Here is a 17,566-nt window from a genome sequence, read left to right as displayed (position 1 = left end):
ACTGTAGAACTGGAAAGTACAACTCTGTATGAAATATATAAGGCAAACTAGAAGTTTCAGTCACACTTAGAACCAGAGAACTGAATTTATATTAATGTCACTGAGAACCACTTCAATCCCTCGCATAAGGCGTATATTCACGCTTCTTATTGGTGGTAAATATTTGTCGCATTGAAAGAAGCGCCACGAGGCGCTTAGCCGCGGTACTCATGTGTGTAACACAGAAATTGACCCTTTGCGGGCTAGTCACCACAGTCCTGGAATACGTGGCCAGTGCATGGTTCAGATTACCACAGTTTCCTCCCCAAGGTATTTCCGTGGGTACTTATTTTACTTACCAGTCCACAAAGGTTGAATGGGCACCTGGGTCGAGTGACGGCAGCTGCCCACAATAAGACTCCTACCCTTGCACTATCAGGCCGGCAGAATTTTGGAAACTGCGATGTTAACTTCTCATCTACCGTGGCATTAAAACGAAAGTGTTGCATTCACCGAACTAGTAAGGCTGTAAGTATTCAACAGTCCTGGGGATACTTGGATTATATATGTGGAGTCCTTTACTGTATGCCACTGAACGCATGAAAAATTTCTTAGGTAATATCATGATGTTATAAGTACAGGATGTTCTCGTTATGCATCTGTTTTTATTGAAATTCTTATATATATATATATATATATATATATATATATATATATATATATATATATATATATATATATATATATATATATATATATAGTATCTTCACAGTCTCTCTCTCGCTCTCTCTCTCTTTCGCTCTCTGAACAATTAAGGCTTGTAATCGATCACTAGCCTTCACCCTCAGTGTAAATATCCACCCTCCCCCGTATCCTTCCCCCTCTCCCCTTTTCATACCTTCTCTTACCTCTCTCCTTTTGTCTACCCCTCTCTATTCCATGCTTCCCTCCCCCGTTATGTCTTTTACTGTCCCTCCTTTTCCGTATATGACTACCTTTATTTAGCTGTCCTCTGCCATATGCCCCCCACCCCCACCTCTCTCTCTCTCTCTCTCTCTCTCTCTCTCTCTCTCTCTCCATGCTTCCCATTACGTTCTTTCAATCTCTTACCGTACCCTCCATCGCAGTATCTGTCTCCTTCCCGTCTCCACCCCATTACCCCATCGCTCCTATCCCAGTGTCCCCATTAACTCCTCATTTCTTCATTCAACCCCATTCCATCCCCACCTGGTCCATCCCATACCTCTGTCCTAATACTTCATGTCTCCTCTCCTACCCAGATTTCCTCCTGCATTGCACCATTCTCACCCCATCCGCCAATATCTTCCTCCCCATTACCTCATTCGCCTTCTCTCTGTGCCCCATTAACGCCATATCCCTTTAGTCCACTACACCATTCCGTGTTTATTTTGCAGAGACCCACCACCACCGCCTCTTGCTCCCACTAAATATTGCATGCAACGTTTGGCATGGAGTCGGTGCTTCGTGTGTGTATGCATGAGTCACCACGCATGTGTTTGAGAGAGTGCGTGTTTGGAGAAGGATGCGGATGGACAACATAGTGAAAGAGAGAGAGAGAGAGAGAGAGAGAGAGAGAGAGAGAGAGAGATTGTTGTGCTTGTGTGTGTTTGGGGGGAGAGGCATTTGCGTGCCAGTTTGTGTACTGTAATGTATTTGTGCAAGAGGGGAGGTAGGTTTCTCGGCGAAGACGGGAGTTGAGTCTGTGTGCCGGCAGCGGAAAGTATATTTGGAGAATGGGAGGTGTTTGAACTGAATAAAGTAAGAGAATGGATATGGGAGAGTATGCATGTGAGGGAGAAGTGTAAATGTTTGGCGTGTCAGGGCAGGATGGAGAGTCCGTTTACAGTAAGAGGATGGGGCAAATAAGTAAGGGAAGAGGAGGGAAGGTGGGTCCATGAGATGAGCGATAGGAGAGGGAGTTCATGTAGCGGACGGGGATAATCTGTGTGTTGGGGTAGGTGTGCATATGGGGAAGGGGCAATGTAGGTACTGGTAGGGTAGAGTAGGCGTGGATGATGTATTTAAGAGATGGGGCGGTGAGTAAGATAGAGGGTGGAGGGGAGTCATTGTGTGAGGGGTTTGCAATGGGAGGTGGATGCCATGGGTAGGAAACGTAAGGTAACTGTGAGTGTCAAGTGGGGTGGGGTAGCATGCAGGATGTGTTATTAGACATAGGGGGGGGGGTGACTGTGAACGCCCGGAATGTTGAGGCACATTTATCTTGGATGGTTTTGTTTGCTTACATTTACATGCGTGCGTGTGTATGTTTGTATGAATATTCTGTATGCAAGAGTGTGCACGTATGTAGTGTGTGTGTGTGTGTGTGTGTGTGTGTGTGTGTGTGTGTGTGTGTGTGTGTGTGTGTGTGTGTTCTTACCTTACCTTGTTCTTACCTAATTGAATCTTTACAGGAATGAGTCAAGGTCGTACTGTCCCGTGTATGAAACCAGTTTTATCATACATATCGTTAAATTTATTAATTGTTTTGGCACACACTATTTCATTTGGCAGCGCATTCCACTAATCAATTGCCCTATTTGGGAAACTAAATTTCCTTACGTCTTCATCATCTCTCTTTTTATGCAGTTTTTTTCAGTGTCCTCTTCCTGATGTTTCCCCATAGGTTATATACTCGTACTCATGTCTATTTTCTCCTTCCCTGATATGCATTTACATAGCACAGTCATGTCTCCTCTTTTCCTTCTCTCCTGTAGTGTTGGCAGATTCAGTTTTTCAAGTCTTTCTTCGTAGCTTAGATCCCTATCTTGTAGTTGCCCTTTGAACTTTTTCAGTTTTATCAGTGTGTGTGTGTGTGTGTGTGTGTGTGTGTGTGTGTGTGTGTGTGTGTGTGTGTGATTATATTTGTGTATGTATGTATTTGAGTAAGGGTGTGTAGGTACTGTGTTGATGCGATTATATGATACTTATGTACAAATGTCCTTGCGTAAGTGAGTGTGCATAGGGATTTATTTATACTCTTTTTTTTTAATGTGTCCGACTCTGGGCACAGGCTTCACAGCCTGCTTCCGAGGCCCAATAGTCCTACTACACACCATACACCTCTACATGTCACCACTTCGGCGCTAACACCCACCGTCCATATTAAATACATGCTAGGGCTGTCTCGTACAGGACTGGTGTATTGGTATTAGCGGGGTTATTATTACGACATGGCGGCGGGACTTCTGGTAGATCAGGAAAGTCTCCTTTGTATGAAATTCAAACCCTTAAACTGTTCCCTGCCCAGCGGGAATTTGAACCTGGGTCCGGTAGGACCGCAGGCCACCTCTCTACCAATTTGTTTTTCTTTTTTTTATGTGAGGAAGAAGGAACCAAAGGCAATGAGCCCGCAAAACTGTTCCTTCCTAGAGAAAAACAAAATACAAGAGAGAGCCAAATTCAAGGTCCATTCATTTCGAGAAGCCTGGACACACTGCATTTGAAAGACTGGAGATCATAGGAAGCAGGAAATACAGACAGAGGGAGACAGTTTCAGAGCTGACTTGTTGCATAAATGAAAGACTGGGAGTAACGGTTAGCTCTTGCATTAGAGAGTTGAACAGAAAAGAGGTGAGAGTTTGTTGCTAGACGGGTGCTAAGCGCCCGTCGTAGAGGTGGAGGAATGCATTCAGACAGCTCAGAGGAACGGTGACCATTGAAGCAGCGATAGAAAAGAGATAAAGATGCAACGGTGCGATGCAACGGTGCGACGAAGAGACAGAGGTTGAAGGGAGTCAGTGAGAGGGGGAGAGATAATGAGACGAAAAGCCTTTGACTCCACCCTATTGAGAAGAGCTGTATGTGGGGAGCCTCCACACACATGAGAGTTGTACTTCACGCAGGGGCGGATAAAACCCCTGTATAGAGTCAACAATTGTGCAGGGGTAAAGAAGGAACGGAGTCGGCTTAGCACACCCGATCTCTTGGAAGCAGATTTTACAAGAGATGTAATATGATCTTTCCAAGATAAGTCTCGAGTAAATGAAACCCCAAGCATGTTCAACGATGATGAAGGATTAAACTGAATATTATTAAACAGTAGTGGGTATACCTCTGGAAGATTCTGTCGGGTTGATAGGTGCAAAAACTGAGTCTTTGATGCATGAAAAACAACCAGTTTAATTTTACCCCAGTTAGAAATACGAGCCAAATCAGACAATAGGTGTGCCATAGCCTCATCTCTTGTTTGTTGAAGTAACTGCTGAGTAGGACGTTGTGGGAATCGAATGGAAAGATGAAGGGTGAAGTCATCAGAGTATGAGTGGATAGGGTTAGATGTACAGCTTAGTTTAGAAGGTCATTGATGAATAAAAGGAAGAGAGTTGGTGATAGGACAGAGCCCTGAGGAACACCACTGTTAAGAGATCAAGGAGAAGAACGATGGCCGTCTACAACAGCGGCTATAGAACGACCAGAAAGGAAGCTAGAGATGAAGGTACAGATAGAAGGATAGAAACCGTAAGAGGGCGGTTTGGAAATTAAAGATTTATGCCAGACTCGATCGAAAGCCTTTGAGATGTCAAGTGCAATGGGAAAGCTTTCACCAAAAGTCCCGAAAGGAGGATGACCAAGAGTCTGAAACGTAGGTGAGAAGATCGCCTGTGGAGCGTCCCTGACGGAACCCATACTAACGATCAAGAAGAAGGTTGTGATAGGAAAGATGCTTCGAAATTTTTCTGTTAAGAATAGACTCGAAAACTTTTGAGATACAGGATGTTAAAGCAATTGGACGATAGTTAGAGGGTTGGGAATGGTCACCCTTCTTAGGGACTGGCTGAATGAGAGCAAACTTCCAGCAAGAAGGAAAGGTACAAGTTGATAGACAAAGGCGAAAGAGTTTGCCTAGGCAGGGTGTAAGCACAGAAGCACAGTTCTTGAGAACAACAGGAGGGACTCCATCAGGCCCATATGCCTTATTAGTATTGATGCCTGTGATGGCAGAAAATACATCAGCTGAAGAAATTTTAATGTCAGCCATGAGGAAGTCAGAGGGGGGAAGTGATGGAGGAACAGCACTGGAATTTTCTAAGGTGGAATTGGAGGAGAAAGTCTGAGTGAAGAGGTCTGCTTTATCAGTAGAAGAAATAGCTACAGAGCCATGAGAGTAGAAAAGAGGAGGGAAGGATGATGAGGTAAAGTTGGTAGAAAGGTTATTGGCAAGTTGCCAGAAGGAGCGGGAAGAATTCAAGTTAGAGAGTTGAGAGCATTTTGTATGGATGAAATAATTTTTAGCAGAGTGAAGAACAGATTTAGCACGATTCCGGGCAGAAACATATAAAAGATGTGATTCAAGGGTGGGTTGAGCCACGTGTCTGGTATGCATTGCATATATGTAGATCCATGTGATGAATATTTGTTTCTGTGGTTTGTATTAAGGAAACTTATTTTAGGGGACAATATAATTTTCAGTTAAAGCATTGAAAACACGAGTTCGTAATAAATGGGATAGATGGAATGGCCTCCCTGGCTACGTAAACAAGCAAACACCGCAAAACTATGCGGACCAACTCTACAGTAGAAGACTGTGAAATCTAGTGGCTCACAGCAAACACAAATATTATCATATGTAACCCTAAAGAAGGTTTCGGTAACAATGCGATAGTTAGTCTTTACACGCGTTTCTGTAAGGAGACACTCTCGGTTGCTAATATTTTTTTTCTTTATGCAACTTCTTTTCCCTTCAAGGGTACTCCATGTGCAACTCCTTGTGCACACTATGTATTAAGATAAAAACAGGAACTCGAGCAGCATTTCCACAGGATCGATGGATAGAAATGTAGTGGACAGTTTGAAAAATGAATTTCTTACAGATTTTGAGTAAATTTTCTTGCCTTGGACCGTTGGATGGAAATGTAGTGAGCAGGCTGAATAGCAATATACTGCAGATCTTGTATAATTACTTACACTTACAGTACTTATGTTATGCCTGGTGGTGTAGGTTTCTATAGTGTCTGATGGAGATGAGGTCACATACTGCTGAAACATAGATTTGAATTTACAATAGAAAAAGTGGATGAAGTTTAAAAAAAAAAAAATAGAAAACTATTAACGGAAGAATTCCAAAACTGACACCATTAAAAATGCAGTGGTTAGAAAAATGAATAGATCTGGGACCATGCTGAAAGAGGTGGAAATCTAGTATGTAGGGAACAGTAAGGTATGTGGGAAGTCATTGCTGCAGAAACAGATATGACCTGATGTCATTTTGTTACAGCCATTTTATATGTTGAACTGATGAGTCTTTTGAATCCAATGACGTATATTACTGGCATACTAACAGGGGTACCCGGTGATACCCGAGTAAAATTCTGTGGTCATGCATACAGGAAGTGCTCCAGACACCCCAAGACTACCCCTCCAGTGGAGGGCGGCCCACGATGGCTCTCATGCCCGTAGTCTTGAAACCGAGGACAGGGGTTACCCTTCCCATGACCCGCTCTAAGTGGAAGTTCCACCTTCAAAGTAAGGTAATCTCGAAGGTGTGAAAGCCTACCCCTTCGTGTAGGTAGGCGAGGCGAACAGTTGATAACCCTGATTTATTTTAAAATTTAAAATCTTAAAATTAAAAAAAAAGGACAGTTTCTAAGATTTACATACACACTAATCTCTTGTGTCCGTACTCTTGAAACTGAGGGCAGGGGTTACCCTTCCTGCACCCTGCTCGAAGTGGAAGCTCACACCTTGAACGTAAGTGGTAATCTTGAAAGTGTCAGAGCGCACCCCTTTGTATGAGTAGGCGCGGCAAACGTTTGGCACTTCTAATTAATTTAAGAATTTAAAATCGTAAAAGAAAAATGGCTGTTTCTAAAATTCACACACATGTAATCTATTAATGTTAGCAGTTCTTACCTCTTGTCGTGGATTTCGGGTTTGAATTTCCCGCCCACGACAGCACATTTGTTTGTAAATAAATGCTTGTACTAAATAATTTGGGTAAGATATTATTTATCACTGGAGATAAATCTGGTCATAAAGAAAACAACATATTTAGTTATATATTCAGTAATGATAAGTTTCGTGCACGAAGCTGCTCAAAGCTGTTCAGTTCTCTCCCTGCTACCAGAGAGTTCAGTTCTCTCCTTGCCGCCAAACGGTTCAGTTCTCTTCCCGCAACTGGACAGTAAACAGCAATCAGCCATCATTCTGCACTTAATACATTAGCCCTATAGCTAAGTACTCAGCATATTTATTTTAGGCCTTCAGATATTTATACTGAGTACTGATTAAAACGCCATCCACATACCGTATGTAATGATGAGTTGTTTGCTTTGTGTTAGCTGATAGTTAAGACCCCCTATAGTGATATTAACCAACATAAATTGGTGCCGTGACCAGGATTCGAACCTGGGTTAATGCTGGTGTGAGAGCGGGAACATCATTTGTGCGTGTCGGCGATAAGCCATATGTTGCGTGGGGCATTCATATGTCCAGAGATTCCTGCTAGATCGCCCGGTGCAGTTTCCAGATGATGCTCCAGTCTTTTATGTCCGCAAGTTTGGCGTGGCTGAATGCACCAGGCATCAAAAGGGTGTTGGATTGCCTTTTGAATAGAGCATGTTTTCTTGGGCAACAAGCTCCTCGTGAGGGAGTTTAGGGTTTGATCTCCTGGGCTGCCTAACATACTACCCTCACAGGAGCGTGGCAAAATTATGTCAGAATTTTAATTTAGATCTCGGCCTAACTTTATTTCATTTTATTTGGATTTGCCCAGGAGAGACTACATTTAACTTAGATTTCTGTATTTTCTGTCATCTTTCATATAATTGCCTGTCGTAAAATGGATAAAATAAAATCTTTAAGGAGGCTTAGAGCAGCCAAAAAAGGAGCAATCACTAAACTGACCACTGGAGGGTTTGGTGGTGAGGGGAGCCTTCTTGCTTTACTATCCTTATCCTTCAGTATGTAGAGTTAGATCTTGTAGTCATAGTTTTCTCTGTAACAAGCAGCCTCGAAAGGACCATAAGGTCTGTTGCTGTTTGCTTTCCTATGTAATCCTATGTAATCCTCCTCCTCCTCCCTGTTAGTGAGTACAGACATGAGTTTTGCCCCCCTGTTGCTTGTGACACTTAGCTGATTCAAACATTGGTCCAAGTTCGTTTTACAGGCAAGATGTGGAGAATGTCGAGTCGATAGCCTTGCTGGCACTAGCAGCATTCGGATCATCTCTGTGTGATGAGGATGGATATGGGGTCTTCCGCCACCGGCACTGGTTAAGCCCTGGGGGCAGGTAATCTCAGTCCGTTATGATTTTCAGAATTAGATGACACCTACACAAGAACTCCCAGAACTTGCTAGTCAACTGTCTATCAAACAATCCCTACTCGCTTCCTTGGTAAACAAACATGTGAACGGGTTTTTCTGGGTTCCACTGTATGAACCTTTTAAGTGGAAACTTGTTTGGACTGAGAAGCAATTCTATCGGTTAAATGCCTCCCGGCCTCATAGTGGCCCTGTCGGAAGAGTACATTCACCCTGTCGGAAGAGCACATTCACGGGTAAAGCGAAGTCTCTTTGATCTCGGTAGTCAAGTCCTTGGTGGTATTTTTGGCTTAGCAACATCTAGTGAATTGTCAGCTTAACAAGAACAGTTACAAACATTTGCTTCAGCTTTGGAAGCACAGGATAGGGTGTTAATGTTGACCATGAGTTGCTAGATAATACTATCACACATATGAATGATACGGGTACCCAACTGGAGATATTTTCGGATATCCTAAAGAAACTGAATGATAAAATTAATGTTGTCACTGAAATATTGTATATCAGCTTTCACCTTGAATCATTGTCCTTTTTCCTCGAATCATTAATGTTACAAGAAGAGAATTTTACTATCCTGTACTAGAAGCTACTTTCCTTTCCACGACTATTATGGTCCATACTACTGTTCGTTCTGCAGTCATATTTGATCTCTTCCAACTGATTTCTTTCCCTCTACCTTACAGTACAGTGGCACTCTTTATACTGCATCTACTGTATGTACTCAGAGAGAGAGAGAGAGAGAGAGAGAGAGAGAGAGAGAGAGAGAGAGATGCTTTTATAATAAAAATACATTCTACATCATACTGTACTCGGTAAATGCTATCTACGATCGTCAGTGCCTTTAAAGATTATCATCAGTAATTGTGGGGTTGCATTGTCTGTTATACCGGAGATTTTAACATAAAACAGTTAAGGGTTTTCCTTAATGGTAGTGATGAGAGTATTGTATTAGGGTATCGGTTATCACCTCGAATATTTAGTTATTCAGAACGACCAGGCACAGATAATCACAGGGGGAATCTTCCTGCAGGTCCAGCTGGAACGATGTTGTGGGCAACGATGCATGCTAATATTCCTGGCTGTACATGGCTGAGCTAAGAGGACACAGAATACTCATACCCATTGTGATATATCTTACTTGTACCTCACAGGGATTGATGTGAGTCACGTCTGAGGTTTTATTTAATATATATCCTAACCAATCACCATGTTGAAGGCTCCCAAATCTGAGTTAAATATCATTACCCTTTTTGTTTCATTAATATTCATTCTAGTTTGACTGTTAAGCATTCGATAGATATATTAGTGAAGACAAACGTAAACCAGTCTTCAACACAGCGTAAGCTTAGTCGAGTTTATAAATATAACAGCCGATAATAAAATGGGTAGTTATTGTCGTTGGGTTGGCAAACTCCCTAGGGCCTTTTTCATGGCGATGCAGTATTTTATTTTAATGTAGGTATGGTACTCGTACACTTCTTAGGCATATGGTATATGTCACTTGTCGGTTAGTATCGAAAATACCACGTACAGAAGTAGTCTGCTTCAGGAAAAGGTCGATTTTTAAGATACGGTTTTGTTTGCCTCATGTTTGTGCTTTTTATTGCCCTTGGTTGTGTACGTCAATCGTAAGTAAAGTAGCTATTACTGTTTTCTGACCGTATGATAACTGATACTGTTAGGCTGAGTGTTACGTTGAGCGACTGTGGTGTAGTATGAGAAGTGGTGTGTACTGGATACCTGTGATGTGTGTAGTGGTGTGACTGGTATTTTTCATTAGTAATTACCCGTCCTCGCCCCGGAGGGGCTAGGGGACGGGTTTTGTTTTCACTAGGTTTGTCTGTCTGTCTGTCTCTCTGTCTATCTGCTAACAACTTTATGCAAAAACTACTGGTGCGATTTTGACAAACCGCAGTGATGATGGGCTATGACCTTCTAATCACCTGATTAAATTTTTGGCCAAACTGGGCCAAGACCCAGGCTATAGGCCCAAAAAATGTAAAAAAAAAAAAATGTCATAACTTTTCAAGTTCGACATATCGACACGAAACCAAAACCTTAAAAAGTGCATCTTTCAAATCTGCATCCTATAACGTGCCTCATTACATCAGAGAGGTCACCCCCCACTTAGCAGTAGGTATGTGTGTGTCAGGTGGGTCGGGCCTAAAATTTCAAATGGACAAAAAATAGTCCATTTTTACCCAATTTACTCCAAATATGGTATGTGGTATCTTTGACTAGATATCCTGTTGTGTTTATACGTCAGCAATAAAATGACTGGCGGGGACGGGTTTGCTGTGTCTAGTACCACTTCTTGTTTGGTAAGGAAGTTTTCGTTTGTTTTAGTGGTAAGGCGAATTTATTGGAATGGGTCTCTTTTGTATTTTTTTTTTTTAAACCTATCTGATTTCCTTGTCTATTTATCTGTGTAAACTCACATCGATCTTGTTATAATATAAAAGTGCCTGACATTTCTACATGGTGGGTTGGACAGCTGGGGAAGGGGGTTGCAACTCCGCACAGTCTACACAAGGAAGAGCATCTTGTAGGTATGGGGAGGTGTGGTGTCCGGAATGTTGAACGGTTTGCTGAGTTTATAGACGGACTACATTGTGTGTGTGTGTGTGTGTATGTGTGTGTGTGTGTGTGTGTGTGTGTGTGTGTGTGTGTGTGTGTGTGTGTGTGTGTGTGTGTGTGTGTGTGTGTGTGTGTGTGAACAATTTATAATTCATTTATGAGACTGATCAAATGGTACAATCAGGCTCTTATAGTTAATATGTGCATGCTCGTATCAGCCTTCGTCGATTAAAGCATCTCACATTTCTATGAGGGGGATAGGCAGCTGGAGGGAAGAGTGGTGGATGAACTAGCAAGTGAATGCAAAGCAGCAGTTTTGTTATTTTGGATGATATGTACGCTGAGTTCGGAATCGTGCACTGCATGATTGTGAGTACGAGGGTGAACAGGATTTGTTGTTGTCTCAGTCGTTTATAGTGTGTTTTAGCGAGTAAGGACGACTGAGTAAGAGTTTGTGAGTCAGCTTTTTGTGTGAAAGAGGGATGTATTCATACTCTTAACAGTTTTATGAGGAAATATCACTATAATGTCAGTGAGTGAGTGAGTGGGGGAGCCAGGCCAGTAACAGAAAAATGGAGAAACGAAATCCCCGAGCTAAACCTTGATCGATCATATAACCCTGCTAGGTGACAGGAGAGCGCTACCTCTCCCAGCAGGGGGACCATAAGCAGAGATGTAGGCTAAATTGTGTAGTATGATGTAATTTTGCTTCAATCTTTACAGTGTAAGGTTTTGTGTCTGAGAGATTTGGAAATTGAAACTTGGTACATGAGACTGCTGAACAGACCAAGAATCGCCACATCAAGAGAAAAACAGATACCTGTATGTTCTCTCAGTTCTACAGCGCCCTCAGAAGTACTACATCTGCCAAGAATCCACTAGGAAAAAATCGTGGTGAAGTGCCAAGGATACGGAATGAAGATTGAGGTTTCTGTGAAACTTACTTCGTTTCATAACATACCTGAAACGTTGTATTGAAAGTAAATATGCTGCCTATAAGAAAGTGAAGCAAGATGAAGAGGAAAAAGCTTGCTTGGCATAGTTATAGTGAAAGTACTGACAAGTGCAACAAATACTGTTTTCATAGTTCAATCCAGAAAAAGTGGAAATGTTCAGCAAGATTGATTCTAGACAAAAGAAGCTACTAAAGAAACTTTTGTGTTCCACTGCATATGATCTACAGTCACTGAGCATGGCAGAAAGTTCTTCCTTCCGTGACCTACATGAAGTAGAACCGAAATTTGTTATTCTTACCCGTTCAGCAATGAATGGCTCACTTCTGGATGACAATCAGAAGATGGAGATTTCCATGAAAGAAGAATTCCAAGATCTTAGTAGAGTATACCCACCGTGTCCCGATAATGTATGGATACGTTGCAATGTTTTGTCAAGCTCAGTCCTGATAATATATCCATACGTTTTGCAATTGCGAGGTCCATCATTAGCACATTTCTCAAATTCTGCGCATGATTTTTGGTACGTGTACGTGGGACACCTTCCTTAATCCACCACCAGGTGGAGACACTGCCTTACCCCGCATGACCTCCTCACCCCCCCCACGCACGCCATTGTCTCGGCAACTCACCTGTTACCAGTGACCTGGCCAGTAAAGACATGTCGCACCACAGTACAAAATTCAACGCCATAGTGATTCCTCAATCGATGACAATGTGGAGGACAAAGTTTATGTAGCTTTAGAGGAAGAAACAGACAGAAATGATGATCCGGTAATGTCGCCAAAAAAGGTGCAGTATGTTGATGTGTTTGATGAGTGAAACAACACTTGCTATATTACTGTGTGAAAACCAATATACTCTTGAACTACATATAAATTCGTACCAAATAAATAAATAAATACCTATAATGAGTGGTTAGAATAGTTACTCCTTCCATAGAACATGCAGCCAGGCCCCAAAGAACACATAGGCAGATGAGGGTATTGTTACCTGTAACAGCATTTTAAAGCCCAGCTGAGAGATATTTCTATGAATTTTCAATATTTCTCATAAAAAGTGGAGATTTTAGCAAAAAAAAAAAAAAAAAATTTGCCAGCATTGGGGGAGGTCACTGGTTAAAAATCTGCCGGATGGGGTGGGTTAAGATAAAAAATAATTCACTAAATATTAAAGGAACTACCAGGGAAATCAAGCCCTATTCTGTACTTTTTTTTTTTCAATTCCTTTCGCAAGAGAGGCTTCTCAAAATTGAATTAAATCATCTGTCGGACGACATCTGAGAAGGAGTGACTTCTGTGTTATGTTTAGCTATATGCGGAGAATTACTGTTACTATTATACTGCTCTCGTACGGTTGAACAAGGACTTCTGAGTAGAAGACTGACTTCCTCTCTGACCTTTCTGAAAAAAAAAAAAAAACACCCCCTCGATCTACACACGACACAGCAGTACATTATATCAGTGATATCCTATACTAGTACCTTATATATATATATATATATTTATGGAACAGAGAGAGATAAGGAACACTTCAAGTGAGAATACTAAAATCACTACTGTCCCGCAAAGTTCCAGGTTCAAAATAAAACCGTTAGGTAAAATTACAAGTTAAAGTTTAATGCTCAAACTAACAACTAAACATTCAGGACTCATAAGGATAATGTAATGGCAAAAAACAGGTTAAATATTTGGTTAACTGCAATAGCCTCTAATAACACGAAATTAGCAATAGTAAATTTATGTAAGTCAGCCCTGATAAAATGAGAAAACCGGATAATGCTAAGTTAATGCAAGATATATTATTACAGATACAAAATATTATTAATAATGGCTGACAGCAAAAACTCCACACGAACCACAAAAACCCCACCAGGCCCACGAACCAACACCCCAGGCTACACAGTACAAGAAAACTGGTAACAACACTTATACTCAAATTATACAGCAGCTAGATGGCCTGAGACTTCCTGAGCACTCACAAAAATAATAATACACTATACATGGGAGGACAGAGATGTGAACCAAATGAGGAGTAGATCTAAGTGGCAATTAATGCAGAGACTGAGCTCATTATATACGGGCCGGCAGAGCTTGATTCAACTTGTAAGAAGGACGCGCAAATGAAGCCATAGGGGCCAAAGAGTTGACATGCTCTGAACAACAGAAAGAACGACTTACTCTACTATAAGGGGGAGAAGGGGGGAGTGAGGTAGAATACGCAAGCCTGGTCACTATGGAAGCCACGAGGCGAATCGTGATCAAACATGCAGCGTACCTTACGTTAGAATTATACAAAGGATGATGAAATCATAGGCTATGTAACACCTCCCCACAAAGAAAAAGAAATTTACAAAGGAAATTTTTTATTACTCTAAAACATTCTGTCTGAAGTCTAGATAAGCAATCTGCAATAACATTTTCTTTCCCCTTGACATGTTGTATGTCTAATGAATACTCCTGAACAAGTAGACTCCATCTTGTCAATCTCTGATTTTAATCTTTAAACTTACTAAGGAATTTCAGTGGGTTATGATCGGTATAAATGACTATGTGGTCAAAACCAGAACACAAATAAAATGAAAAATGCTGTAAACCCAAAATCAAGGCCAAAAGCTCTTTCTCAATAGTTGAGTAGTTCTTTTGAGGTGAACTGAACTTCCTACTGTAATAAGATTCAGGGTGTTCAATACCCTGATCATCCTCTCGCAGCAAAACAGCCCCAGCTCCTGTATCACTTGCATCAACAGCCATCTTGAAAGGCTTAGCAAAATTTGGAGTAGCGAGCACTGGCTGACTTAATAGGATAGCTTTAAGTTTACTGAAAGAGGATTCACAGTTATCGGTCCAGACAAATTTAACTCCCTTTTTCAGTAGGTCTGTAAGTGGTGATACAAGAATTGAAAAGTTAAGAACAAATCTCCTGTAATAACCTACCATTCCCAAAAATCTTTGTAACTCTTTCCTACTTATAGGTCTGGGAAGATCACTTATAACCTGAACCTTAGCTCCTGGTAGTGCAACGTGTCCATCACCAATTACGTACCCAAGGTACTGAACTTTAGCTTTACCAAACTCACACTTTGATAAATTAGCTATAAATTAGCCTGAACCAAACGCTCAAGAAATTTACTGACATGGCATAGGTGATCTTTCCAGTTGTCACTGAAGATTAATACATCATCAATATAAACAACACACCCTGCCAAACCCTCTGTTAAAACATTCATGAGCTTCTGAAAAGTGGCTGGTGCATTCTTCATACCATATGGCATTACAGAACATGCAAAAGTCTTTCCTAGTGTTACAAAACATGAGATCTCCCTAGCACGTTCAGTCATAGGTACTTGCCAGTATCCCTTTAACAAATCAAACTTACTTATGTACCTAGCCTTTCCGATCTTGTCTATACAATCTTCCACGCGAGGGAGAGGGTAAGTATCTGTTTTGGTTATCTGATTAACACGTCTGTAGTCGATGCAAAGCCGCTGTGACCCACCTGGCTTAGGGACTAGAGTGACAGGAGAACTCCACTCGCTCTGACAGGGCTCAATCATCTTGTGGTCCAAGAGGTAGCCAGGCTCCTTCTGGATGAGAGGAACTTTCACTGGGTTCACACGGTAAGGAGGCAGTTTAATTGGCCTTGCGTCTCCAACATCGACATCATGCATCAACACAGTAGTTCTTCCTGGAGTGGCACGGAACACTTGCGGGTACTCCTGCAGTTATGCCGAAAACTCCTGCCTTTCCTCGGGAGCTAGATGAGAAAGCTTAGTCTGGAGATCATTCATGATATCAGGATTCTTCACCAAACTATCACTCAGGCTCATACTGCATGGGAGAACTTCACTTGCAGACTCGGGTGGAACAGCTACAGTGCAGACTGGGTTATTTTCGTCCCGCCTGTGATATAACTTTATCATGTTGATGTGACAAAGTTGCTTGTTCTTTCTACGATCTGGTGTGGCGATGACATAGTTGACATCACTGAGTTTCCTCTCCACGAAATAAGGACCACTAAACTCGGCTTCAAGAGATTGCCCATGCACCGGTAGCAGAATCAAAACCTGATCTCCTGGCTGAAAGTGGCGTAACCTGGTTTTCTTATCATACCAAGTCTTAATCTTCTCCTGACAGGCTCCTAAATTCTCTCTCGCCAGCTGTAAAGCAGTGGACAGCCGTTCTTTGAACTTCATCACATACTCCAGCAGGTTGACGTCATCTTCCTCCGACAGCCAGCATTCCTTGAGTAGCTTAAGGGGTCCTCTTACTTCATGGCCAAACAGTAGTTCAAAGAGTGAGAAGCCCAGTGATTCATTTGGAAATTCTCTTGCGGCAAATACAACGAATGGAAGACCTTTATCCCAGTCTTTCTTATTTTCCAAACAGTATTTCCTGAGCATCGATTTGAGTGTTTGATGATATCTCTCAAACGCTCCTTGGGTCTGGGGATGGTAAGCTGAAGATGTGATCTGGGTGATGCCCATCTCTTTCAGAGACTGCTTGAAAACATTTGACATGAAATTACTTCCCCAGTCTGATTGTACCTCCTTGGGCAGACCAAACTTGGTGAAGAACCCTAGCATTTCCTTAACCACGTTCTTTGCTGAGATATTTCTAAGTGGAATGGCTTCAGGATAACGAGTAGCCATATCAATCAGGGTCAACACATAAGAAAATCCTGAAGAAGTCTTAGGAAGAGGGCCCACAATATCCACCAACACACGGGTGAATGGCACCTTAAAAGGAGGAATGGGAACTAGAGGTGCAACCTTTTCTGTCTGATTACACTTCCCCACAACTTGACAGGTGTGACATGACTTACAATACCAGGAAACATCCCTGAAGATACCTGGCCAGTAGATGTGTTTCAAAATGCGTGCCACAGTCTTCCTCACTCCAAGGTGTCCTGCCAAAATGGAATCATGAGCCACTCTAATGATATCCTGCCTACAAACACGAGGGATGACAACTTGGTGTACAACCTCCCATTCACAGTCGGCTGATGCTGTTGGGGGTCTCCACTTCCTCATAAGTACTCCTGACTTTATATAATAACAAGTAGAAGCACCAACTGACTCTTCCTCACTGGAAGCAGAGTTAGCTAGACCTTTCAACTCAGGGTCAGCAACCTGCAACTCAACCAACTCTTGACGAGACAAATTATCAACACTACGGGGTACTGCCTCATCTGCTGAGTGGTCCAAATTAGCATGAAAAGTGTCAGCTAGGGTAACATCATCATCATCATCATTATCCTCTAAGTCACCAGTAACTTTAGACTTAGCCCTAGTGACAGCACATGCAGAGAACACATTAGGGACATCACAATCCTGGGCCGCAGTCACTGGCTCACTAGACAACTGAGGAGCTGGACACACTTGACTTCCACCAATATCATTTCCAAGTAAGAAAGTTACACCTGACATTGGGAGTGTCTCAACCAACCCAACCATAACGGAACCATTAACAAAACCAGACTCTAAATTCACTCTGCACAGAGGGACAGAGAAGTAATTATTCCCTACACCTTGCAAGATTACAGTTTCATCAGAGGAATTAACATTAGAGCCTAGAACACTGGTCAGCATAAGGGATTGGCAAGCACCTGTATCACGATATATTTTAACTGATTTCCTGTCATTACTGTCCAGAGGACTGACAAAACCATCAGACAGGAAATCAGCACATGAACTCTTGAGAGTGTCACCCACGTTACTGCTCAAAAGAGGAGCTTCATCATGAGAATTTAATTTACCCCTCAAAGCAGGTTCAGTT

Source organism: Coenobita brevimanus, chromosome 13 (genome assembly GCF_032717465.1).
Source record: "Coenobita brevimanus isolate Jiangsu-jjx chromosome 13, ASM3271746v2, whole genome shotgun sequence".
NCBI lineage: Eukaryota > Metazoa > Arthropoda > Malacostraca > Decapoda > Coenobitidae > Coenobita > Coenobita brevimanus.
This window is presented reverse-complemented; position numbering follows the sequence as displayed.